The sequence below is a fragment of the Elaeis guineensis genome, chromosome 1, assembly GCF_000442705.2.
Source record: "Elaeis guineensis isolate ETL-2024a chromosome 1, EG11, whole genome shotgun sequence".
Lineage (NCBI taxonomy): Eukaryota > Viridiplantae > Streptophyta > Magnoliopsida > Arecales > Arecaceae > Elaeis > Elaeis guineensis.
The window spans coordinates 118,690,684-118,702,025 of record NC_025993.2 but is presented as its reverse complement, the minus strand read 5'-3'; the positions used below and the strand labels follow the sequence as shown (position 1 = coordinate 118,702,025).

General features: G+C 39.1%; 1 long non-coding RNA gene across 1 annotated transcript; it reads left to right on the top strand.

Annotated features, from left to right (window-relative positions):
* The first annotated feature begins 1,043 nt into the window (after nt 1-1,043).
* LOC140854793 (uncharacterized) lies at nt 1,044-7,418 on the top strand. The gene is made up of 4 exons (XR_012137935.1): nt 1,044-1,352; nt 1,442-1,513; nt 6,330-6,404; nt 7,124-7,418. It is a non-coding gene; the product is annotated as an uncharacterized lncRNA (long non-coding RNA).
* The last annotated feature ends 3,924 nt before the right edge of the window (nt 7,419-11,342 follow it).

The window sequence follows — 11,342 nt, the reverse complement described above, 5'->3', positions numbered from 1 at the left end:
TCTAAATTCTTAAATAGTATTAAATATTCTGATCTTCCAACTCATTGTCTAAAGCTCAAATGTGAGATTCCTGTAATATTGTTAAGAAATATAGCCAGCCTTCTGGATTGTATAATGGCACCAAATTGATGATTACTCGATTAAGCACTCATGTAGTTGAGACCAAAGTTATTTCAGACAGAAATATAGGACAAAAGACCTTCATTCCTCACATGACTTTAACTCCATTAGACTCAAGATTATCTTTTAAATTTCAACATAGACAATATCTCTTGATAGTTTTATTTGTTATGACCATCAACAAGAGTCAAGGTCAATCTCTTTCTTATGTTGGATTATATCTTAGAAGATATGTTTTTAGCCATGATCAGCTTTATATTGCAATTTCTCGAGTTAGAAGTCGAAGTGGTTTGAAAATATTAATCTGTGATAATGAAGGGAAGATTTCATGCAATACAACCAATGTAGTATACAAAGAAGTCTTCCAAAATTTAAGATAGGCAAGTATCTTCTAACACCACTATTAATATATTTTTAGCACTTAGTTAATTATGTAATCATTTCTACTAAACACTTTATGATTTATTTGCAGGTGTATTCTTCTAATATTTATAAATACAGTCATGTGATGAAAACATTCATCATCAATGTGAGAAAACCTTTATGCTTCAGCTCAAATTTTTCTGTTTTGAGTTTTAAAGCTGAATTTATACCATCTCGCTTGATTTAACTGGTCTACTATTTGATTATTTCATATTGTATCTCCTAATCGAAAATTTAGCTACTTTCAACAAGGTAACTGCTGACTTATTATTTGGAGTAGACAACCCTATAATACAGTAAGAAAGAATATGTTGAAACTATATTATTGTTTGGAGAGGTTATTTCATTAAGACGTTGACTATTTGAGACTTTTACAATTAGAGATTTCAAGTTGATCTTTGGAGAAGAAGATGATTGTTATAGTATTCAATGGCAACAATATTAAATAATATTTTATCATAGATGGTGATCTATCCCCTTTGCACCATTACCAACTTGGTTTTAACAGCTCAAAGTGATATATGTTATACCTTCTATATCCATTTTATATGATTACTTTCGAAACAGGAATTTTTTTATTTTTGTAATGTGTGTATGCTAATAACTTTGCAGGATGATGACCAGGAGTCAGTTATTACCCAGTTGAAAACTTGAATGGCTTTACAATTTGAACTGTGATGGCTTTCACAATAACTATAACCATTTTTCCAATAATATTTTTGTGCAAAAGTATTCAAAGATGATGTGTCCAGTTTCTCATTGAACTACCTGAACATGAGAAAGGAAGCAAAAGTCGAATGTAGTGCAATGTATGAGTAGTGCAATGTATTCAAATTTCTCAGCTTTTGTTTTCTGGTTAGCAAGAATAAAAATTTCTTCTTACCTATTTTTCATGTAGGTTTCTTCTATGAAGTATAAAGCTACATCTGGATCTTCTTTCCAAAGATCTGCTTTGGTAGTCCATTAAATGGTAAGGGTCTTCTTGAGCAATATCCTGTTATAGCCTTATCTATAAAAAATGGAAGAGAAAATGTGATTTTTCAGGTCTCTGGTTTAAGTTTTTTCTCTAGAATTCTTAGCAATTCTTACTCATCTTGGTGGTGGCGGCCACTAGAATAGAATGTAGATCATAACTTCAGTCGTATACCACGTGCATTAGAGTTGAAAATTTTCATTCATAGGTTGTCCCTGTCGTCTTTTTTTGTAAACTGAAATTTCTTTCATGCATTACTGTTTGGGAAACAAATGACATATAAAATGCCAAAACCCAATTATATTTCTTTGCCTAACATTCTTGCATGCTATGTATTCTTTTATTAGATAGATTTATTTGATAATATTGCAATTACTTTCTTTCATTTGTCATTTGATCTTTAAGATAAAAAAAATAGGTGATGTCTTTGATCATATTTGCAAGGATATGCCATAAAAAAATTCATTTTCGAAGAAATTTTTGTATAATGTTGACAAAAAAGATATTCAACATCAACCAAAGTTGAACTATTTTTTTTTGTTCTAATGATTACCACTTATTCAAAGCTAATTCACATTTCTTTTTAAACCTACATGTGTTCTTTGTTCTACATGTATCTGCCTATTATTCTTTCTTTCTATGTTTTAAACTTAATATATGTGAGTAAAATTTACTAAAAAAATACTAGATTATGTACAAACAATTGCAAAGCCATTAAATTTGTATAATGTGTAAAGTAAATGAAAACTTCACCCATGCTAAGCACGGTGAATATCTAGTCTACTATCTAAAATTAGATATTTTCTGTGCTCAAGCCTATGTCTATGATCAATTTTACTTAATGTAGAATTTTGTATAAGAATTCTAGATCCGTGTGTTGTATGGCAAGCAGGTCCAAAGTTCCAAAGTACAAACTGTATCCGATTAATGAGCACTTGTATTTGGTTATGAAATAAATTTTAAAGTGGCAAGAGAGAGCTTTTTTGTTTTTTCGGTAAAAGCTATTTGGTTTGTCATTTGGAGGCAGGCTGGTGATCACCCTTAGGAGACGAGCACTGGTCTCTGGTTAGATTCTTTCCTTGGCCTGATTTGTTAGAGTATGACTAATGGGTTGGCTACTGTTGCTGGGCGGATTGCTTACATTGCTTATCAGATTTGACTATTCAAGAATAGCCGCATCTTCGACGGTGAGATGATTCCTGCTCATCATATTTTGGACATTGCTATCTGTCTTGCCCAGGAGTATTGTCAGTTTGATGCTGCCACTCCATTCCTTGACATCCCTGGCCCCTGGAGCTTCTTAGCTACCCCGACAGCGACCCATAGGATTCTTTTCATTGCTTGGGAGCCCCCACCCCCGAGATTTGTCAAGATTAACTTCGATGGTTGTATCAAGGATGGGAGAGGCGAAGCGGATTTTGTTATCCGCAGCTCTGATGGTAGACTTCTGGTAGCTAGAGGCTCCCAACTATTTGAGCCTTCTGTCCTAGATGTGGAGCTTCATGCTGTTTGGGTAGGAGTCATTTTTGTCAGGCAATAGCTTTATGTGGAGCGGATCTTTCTTGAGGATGACTCTGTCACTATCATTGCTTGGCTCCAGGATAGTGCTAGGCGGTCTGGAGGCCACCTTCTCATTCAGGATATCTGGGCCTCCCTTCACCACACTGCTGCAGTCAGAGTTCACCATGTTTATCAGGAGGCCAACTCTGCAGCGAACTGGGTGGTAGCTTTTGTGGCTGACCACTCTAGCGACTAGCTTCGGATATAGGGTAGGGATTGCCCACTAGCCTTGTGGGACTTTTTGTATCTTAATTTGTTGGACTGCTCTCGCATCAGATCGGTGTGACCGCTCGTTTGTACCAAAAAAAAAAGCTATTTGGTTAAGTTTGGAATTGAGATATTATACCTTTAGTTTGAAGAATAAGTACAAAACATAGGTATATGCATTTAATATTTCTTGGAACTATAATAATTTAAATTTTATCATACTAACAAAATTGCTCTCTCATTTTGTATTTACTTAGAAGTGGATAAAAGCAACAAATGTAATAGACGAGGATAACTTTTTTTATTCTACAGTACAACTCTGCTGCGCCAACTTATCCCTTGTCAGGGAATTAGGCGATTTCACTAACTGAAAAATGAAATTTGATGGTGTAACCATATAATAAAAGCTGGAGCCTTATTTTGTTGTTATACCGCCTATTACAATGGTACCATGAATATCTCGAATCAGGTGTGTTATGTACTAACAATGCCTCGAATCCTGTGTTATCACTGATACCTCAGGCCAGCGAGCTATCTCCGTGGTTGCTGACCTAAACATCGAGCTGAGGTATGTGGAGCTGACTTATTTATATCCAATCTATCTGGCATGTGGGCTCCTTTTGTTGCCTTGGCCCACCGGTTCTTTAACACGTGCAGTAGCTATCTACCCCAAGTAGATAAGCTCGGACGGAACTAACTCCCTATATCTCGTGAAAATAGATAAGGGCTAGAATATCTCGCCCATAACAGTATGTAACAACATGTCCAACAACCTAATAATCTCGAAACTGTATGTTCCCACGATTATCCAACCACATCCTCTATAAATGACAAAAGTCTCGAGGACCCAGATAAGTAGTCCCTCTCAAAGAATCCATTGCTGCTTCCTTTATTCTCTGAAATCTGACTTAAGCATCAAAGGATCCTCGTCAGAGTGAGAACCTTCGGTTTGGACTTATTTTGCAGGTCACTCCAGCACCACCACATAAGGCCCAGTCATCCATCTTCCGACCTCAACAAAAACAAGCAGCAATAGATAGAGGAAGGGTGTAATCTTTACATTATGCCACCAAAGTGAGTTTCATCTCATCTGTTCAATGCCGCCACCTCTCATCAGGTGGGGAGCCAGACTGACAGCCATGCACAGCCATCGGTGATAGAGACTCATTCGCCAACCCAGCCAGTACTGGTCATGGTAGATCAGTTCAACCTACTCTTTTAGCAGGTTCAGAATTTGATAGTCTCTGTTCAAGTGGTCCAGACTATCTTTGTGCCTCCATCGATGGTGCCACAGCTTACTCAGGCTACTCCTGCACCCCATCCAATAGTGTAACCAATCCTCTTGACAGCGCCACCTGCACCTCCTATCATGGCACCTCTACCAAATCCGACTTCTCAGCCGCCACCACAATCAGAGCAACCACGGATGCTTTCTTAGAGCCCAGAGAGGAGGCAAACACACCAAAGCCATCTCAGGATCTGAGAACCAGCAAAGCGGCAATCTTCCGATCCACGATCAAGGCATGATTCAACCCCTAGTCATCGCTCTTCTTAGCACTCCAAGTGTAACACCCCGAACCGAAAAAGTAGGATTAAAATTTGCATTTGCAGTTAGCACTCATTTATGAGTGGCACAGCATGAATTTAGGTGGCATAGCATATTATTCATAGGAAACTCGAGTATTAGAATGGTAATTAGTTAGTCGTAATGAGCATGAATCCAATTGATAATTAAAAAAGAGGGAGTTGCCCTAAGAACTAATTTTTGATAATTACAAATGTTTGAAGAGAACATTAATGATTTCTACCTTTGAGAGAAGTTGCAAGGATGAGTTAAGCATCTTAAGAGTATTAGAAAAGAGATTGGAACTTTTGGAAGCAATTTGAAAGGATTAGAAAGCAAAAAAGTGGAAGAAATCATGTTTAGGCAAGAAGGGTCGACCCCTGGGCCGATCCCTTGAAAAGAGCTGGCCGATACACAAAAATAGTAGGTGTAGGGGTTTGAGTTGACTCGAGTTTCAGTAGAGTCAACTCGGCTGCGGGAGTCGACTCAGAGTGTGGACAAGTCGACTCGACTGCGGAAATTCAGCCCGATGGGATTTGACTTCTAGAAGCTTGTGGGCCAATTTAAGAGGGATTTTGGAGAATTCTTTGAGAAGCTTTCTTCTATAAATAAAAGGCAGAGATTCCTCATAAAGCCACCTCAATAGGCTCATTAATTGCAAGGATGACACCTAGCAAGTAGTTTCTTTAATTTAATTCCCTTTTCAAGCTCAACCACCATCTTGGTTGCTAACTTTCTTCCTTTAGCCTGAGCTGAGATGGTGGAGAAGAGAGAGAGAGCTAGGGAGAAGAGATTTTTAATCAAAATTCGAAAAGAATTCAGCTAGGAAGGAAGGTCATATTGGAAACTGGTTGAAGGAAGCGGAAATTGCTGTTTGGAAGAAAAGGAGAGAAACTATTGGATAGCAGCTGGAGTTTTCAGTCATTTAAGGTGAGGATTTTACTTTCTAACTAGTTTCCAATTGAGTTTTAAATGATCCTTATTAAGATTTAATATTTGGATAATTTAAATCAAAAGAATTCTGCGTTAAGGCTAAAAACAGTGAGCTGCTGCCCACTTTTTTAAAACTAGGTTGAACTAATGCAGTAAATGAGTGAGAATTTATGTTAGTGGACTTAGAATGAATCAGAAAAATGAAATATGAATCGAATTTCTGAAGTTATGTCTGAATTATTCAATGAACAAGCTGAAATTAAGAGAGCTGAAATTGTAGTGAATTATGGAATGAAACATAGGGTTATTAGCTGAAACTCTTGAGTTGGTTTGGAGAATTAGCTAAACCTAGTAAGGCAAAAATAGATGGGAGTTTGGAAACTCTCAAGTTATGATAAGGTATAGCTAACCCTAAGCCAAGCAAGCAAGCATAGAATAAAGCATGAGCTAGAAAAGCTAGAAAAATAAGTAAATTAAGCAAGTATGCATTCATACACTCATGTATCATGTAGAATTCCAACTAATATCAGTATGTGCCAACTCTTATAGGAGAAGAAGAGAGAAGAGAGCCCGAAGAGGGCTTTAGATCAGTTGAGCATCGGGTGGTGCGGTAGGCAGCTTAAGGTGAGTGAATTCCATCTAACTTTGGTATTTTTGTTATATTTTGCTATGAGAAAGCTTATCTTGAAAGATAAAGTTAGTTTCCTAATACTTTTCAGCTTATGTATATGTTTGCAAGCAAGTAATAAGAGTTGATTTTTATTGACAAGCTGCTTAAGAAGAAAATAAGGATATAAGAAATTGGTGTGGATAACAAAGAAATTATGGCTTAAACTTGTGTCGAGTCACTTCCGAATGTAGGCTGCCCATAGGAATGACTCACCTATGGGATGTGTAGGTGTTAGTGTTGGATGCAGGCTGTCCATAGGAGCAGGTCACCTATGAAATGTGTAGGCATCAGTTTGAGGCAGGCTGCCCATAGGAGTGGTCCACCTATGATATGTGTAGGCCTAATTAATAGTGAAGTATGCCCATGGGCGCTTAAGAGTATCATGGTATAGTTGACAGTAATCAATTACTTGAGTTTAAAAAGAAACTTTTATGTGGCTTGATCTTATACATAGTTTGGTCTTTTACATAGCTCGATCATATACATGGCTTGATCTTATATTTGGTTGACCTTTATTATAGTTTTGCTTGGAAGCATGCTAGAATTTCATGATGTATCTTATTGTGAGCTTTATAGTTATGCTTTCCTGATTTTCTCCATTGTTAGATGGATGATTCGCTGTCACTGGGACTTCGAGTCTCATTATGTTGTTGTTTCTCGTTTTCTCCGACAGGTTTAAGGTATGGTAGCTCAGCATAAAGGATGTACTTTCAGCACTCATACTAACACTAACGGAGTTTGGTTATGTCTGCCTCGAGAGAGAAGCAGGCATTCTTTTGATTATGCTAGCTTGTGTGTGAGATTTATCTTGGAATATGTTTTGGGGATTGTTCTCCATGTTGGATCGTTAAAGTAGAAAATGTTGAGGACTTGTATCTTAAAAGTTTATGTAAATAATTATAAAATGATAAATGATGATTGGAGATATTTCTCACCTATTTAAATGTTATGAATTTGGTTGGGCTTGATGGTTATCTTGAGTATTATTAAATGGTTAAGAATTGAGTATCATGTTAAATTTGATTTATAGCAGGTCTATCATGTTGGGATGGAACTGTGATAGATTTAATTGAGTATTATGTTTATATTAAACTGTGACAGGTTTAGTTACTTATGAATTGAAATGTAGCAGGATTAGATAGTTGGCTTTGTGTTATCAAGGATATCATCCCTTGAGATCACAGCCGTGTTGCATTCTAGGAAGGGGCGTGACACCGAGGCCTACACTGTCTGGGATTCGGCCATAGAAAGTTGGTTCCAGGCGCTTGAGAAAAAGATTGATAATGCTTTCAATAATAATTTCTCAATGCAGCCCTACGAAGGGTTCAACAGTGAGCCGCCCTTCGCATCGAGATAATGCAGGAGCCACTCCCTTGGTACTTCAAGGTGCCCCAATTTGAGACCTACGATGGGACTGCCGACCCCGTCGATCATTTGGAGACCTTCAAGGCGGTGATGCTCCTTCAGGGAGTGACAGATGACATCTTCTATTGAGCCTTCCCCACTACTCTCAAGGAGGCCGCTCGACAGTGGTATTCGAACTTGAAACCAACCTCCAGTCACTCTTTCAAAGAGTTGTATCAGGCCTTCGTCGATCACTTTATCAGTAGACGTTGATAGTAGAAGTGGTCTGACTACCTCCACACTATCAAGCAGAGGGAGGATGAGTCGATCCACGCCTTCATCAACCATTTTAATACAGCGACCTTGGAAGTCCGCGATCTGGACTAGTCAACCACGATGGCCGTAATGATGGATGGCCCACTAAAGAACGATCTTAAAAAGTCTTTAATAAAGATTTATCCTTAGAACTTTCTAGATATGCTTGCCTATTCGGAAAAAGATATCCTCATGGAGGAGGTTTTCATAGAAGACACCCATGCCAGTTCTATTGCGGCAGGTCAGAACAAGGAGTGCTTTCCAAGGTAGGAGGAGAGAACCCGCCAGTGCTCCCGATCTCCATTTCAGAGGCGAAAAAAATAAGAGCCAGAATCATCGATCTCGGAGTCCTCAGAGAAGGAATCGACAATCCTCACCTCCAAGGTGTTATACTAACTACACGCCTTTAAATATTTTCAGGGGAGATACTGATGGAGGTTTGAGCCGAGCTGCCTCAGCCTCTAAGGATGTGGATGAAGTCAGAGCACCACCACAATCCAAATAAATACTGCTTCTACCATCATGACAACGGTCACAACACTAAAGATTACATCCAGCTCCAAGACGAGATTGAGAGGCTCGTTAGATAGGAAAGATTGAATCACCTTATCCAGAGGGGAGCACCTCAGCATCAACCTTCGAGAGCTCAGCGAACACCTCCTTTATCTCAGCAACCATTCTCTTTGCTTCAGCACAACCAGCACTGGTGCAACACAAGAGACAGGAAGTAGGGGGATAGGCGGTAGTAGAAGATTGACCCTATATGGAGAAAACCACATGATAACTGGGGGGTCGTCTAGGTCGGTAGAGCTTCTAGAGGCAAAGAGATCAAGGCTCAAGGATGGGCTCGAGGATGCTATTATCTTTTCATCGAGTGGGATGCAGAGGGTGTGCTAGCCTCGCACAATGATGTGGTGATTGTAACAGCGAATATTACTTATTTCAATATACACCACGTATTTATTGATAATGAAGCTAGGTTGACATCTTGTATTACTCTGTCTTCTCTCAAATGAAATTTATCCTGAATTAGTTAAGTAGATTCGATAATCCAATTCAGAATTTCTTCAGAGGCTCAGTGATTCCGAAGGGAGTGATTAGGCTGTCCATCACAGTGGGTACTCCATCGCAACGAATGATGATCCAAGTCAATTTTCTGATTGTTAAACTCCTTTTAGCCTACAATGCAATCCTTAGCCATCCGAGCTTGTGGACTTTAAAAGCCGTAGTGTCGAGCTATCATTTGATGGTGAAGTTTTCTATCGAGAAGGGAGTAGGACAAATAAGAGGCAACCAAGCCATGGCTCGATAGTGTTTTGTAGCTATGCTTAAAGTAGAAGGCTAGCCATCCCGAGTAGAGGCTTGAACTTTCAATAGGGTTGGATGCCCGAGAGGACCTGTCCGAGGAGCGCACGCAACCATTTGAAGAGCTCCTCGAGATCCTGCTGAGGAAAGAAAATTCCAAGCAGATAGTAGAGATCGGCTCACACCTAGATGAGGTAATAAAAAGTCAATTACCTATTCTTTTGCAGAAGAATGCGAATCTTTTTGCCTGATCGACTGCAAACATGTTTGGCATAGATTCATAGCTGATTTTCTATTATCTGAAGGTGGATCCAACTTGCTATCTGATAAAGCAGAAAAAGTGAAGCTTTGCCCTAGAGCTCCAGAAGGCTATAGCTGAGGAGATGGACAAGCTGGTCAAGGTTAGCTTTATCAGAGAAGTAATGTATCCAGACTGGTTGGCAAATATTGTCCTAGTCAAGAAGATGAATAGAAAATGGTGTTTGTGCATTGACTTCATCGATCTAAATAAGATCTATCCTAAAGGACAGCTATCCGTTGCCTCGGATCGACCAGCTGGTGGATGCAACTTCTGAGCATGAGCTCCTCAAATTCAAAGATACCTTCTTCGATTATAATCAGATCCGGATAACACCTGAAGATGAGGAGAAAATAGCCTTTATAACTGACCGTTGGCTCTTTTATTACAAGATGATATCCTTTGGCTTGAAAAATATATAGGCTACCTATCAGTGGTTGGTGGATAAGATCTTTAAAGATCAGCTCAGTCACAATATAGAGGTATATATAGATGACATGCTGGTCAAGAGCCGAGCTATTCCAGACCACATTACTGATCTTCAAGAGACTTTCAACATGCTCTATCGATTCTAGATGAGATTGAATCCAGTGAAGTGTGCCTTTGGAGTTACCACTAATAAATTTCTTAGACTCATGATCTCACGAAGAGGTATCGAGGCAAATTTTAAGAAGATCAAAGCAATCCTTGAGATGACTCCATCGAAAACTATCAAAGAGGTGCAGCATCTTACCGACAAGATCGCTTCGCTCAACCACTTGTCTCTAGATTGGTCAAAAGGTATCTCCTATTTTTTCAGACCCTCAAGCAGTTGAAAGACTTCCAATAGAATATTGAATGCCAAAAAGTATTTGAGGAGTTGAAGCAGTACCCAACCCAGGCTCTCCACCATTGCTCATGAAGCCTTAACCAGGTGAGGAGCTACTACTATATCTTACCGTTTCTCCGATGGTGATTAACTTAGTTCTTGTTCGTGAAGAAGGATGGATTCAAAAGCTCATATATTACACTAGCAAAGTCTTTCATGATGTCGAGACCAAATATTCAAAGCTGAAAAAATTGATTTTCGCACTGATTGTCATGATGAGAAAGCTCAGACCCTATTTCCAAGATCACACCATAATACTACTAACTGATCAACCGATTAAGATCATTCTCCACTATCTGAATACCTCAGGATAGATTGCAAAGTGGGCCTTTGAACTTATTGAGTTGGATGTGAAGTACCATCTGAGGCCTTCCATCAAAGCCGAAGTACTGACGGACTTCATCCTGAAATGCACCATTCTGAATGGACAGCACTCACAGGATGGAGAAGGCTCAAAAGCTGGGGAAAGCTTGAGAAGTGAGGGGGTAGATGCAGGATCTGACCCTGAGGAGCTGTGGATACCGTATGTCAATGGCTCATCAAATACATAAGGAGCAGGGGTCAAACTCATCTTAACCGATCCTGAAGGAGATGTGGCAGGATATGCTCTATGCTTCGAGTTTCCAACTACCAACAATGAGGCAGAAAATGAAGCTTTGATTGCTAGTCTCAGGGTTGTGAGGGAGAAATCAAAGCTTGAGACTAGCAACATCTGAAGGTCTTCAGTGACTCCCAACTAGTTGTTGGACATATCAAAGGTAG